The sequence below is a fragment of the Anneissia japonica genome, unplaced genomic scaffold (assembly GCF_011630105.1).
Source record: "Anneissia japonica isolate Jap-2015-1 unplaced genomic scaffold, ASM1163010v1 scaffold217205_len683_cov180, whole genome shotgun sequence".
Taxonomy (NCBI): Eukaryota; Metazoa; Echinodermata; class Crinoidea; order Comatulida; family Comatulidae; genus Anneissia; species Anneissia japonica.
This window is the reverse complement of record NW_022706145.1, coordinates 205-687: the sequence shown is the minus strand read 5'-3', so window position 1 is coordinate 687 and position 483 is coordinate 205.

The following is a 483-nucleotide window of genomic DNA, read 5'->3' as shown; positions in this document are numbered from 1 at the left end:
CATCATGCTTAATATTTCGTATTGTTATTTATTTATTTCATATCTAATTATTTTTTCTAAACAACATTTTCATTGTATTAGATGTTTGGGACAGAACAACTCTCTGGATATACAAATATTATAGGCCTATACTGTATACAATTTGATGTTTTTCATAACGTTGTATTAAAACACACAAATTAAATTAATATTTTTGTATGTGTCTTCTATCCATTTCTTATGAATTGTTTTGTAAGAGAATTATATTCAAGGACAGGGCATTGTGAATAATTTTTGCATAAGCTATGCAAAATAGTTGTTCGTTTGGATGTGCAGTGTATGTTGGTGCATGGTTGGTGTGTGTGTGTGAGTGGCTTGTGAGAATGTTTATCCGTCACAAATTATCAATCAACAAGCAGAATAGCCTCTTTGGAAAAGTCACGTGTTAAGCAACGTCGGGCCTGATTATTACTTCGATGGGAGACTGCTTGGGAATGCCGGGTG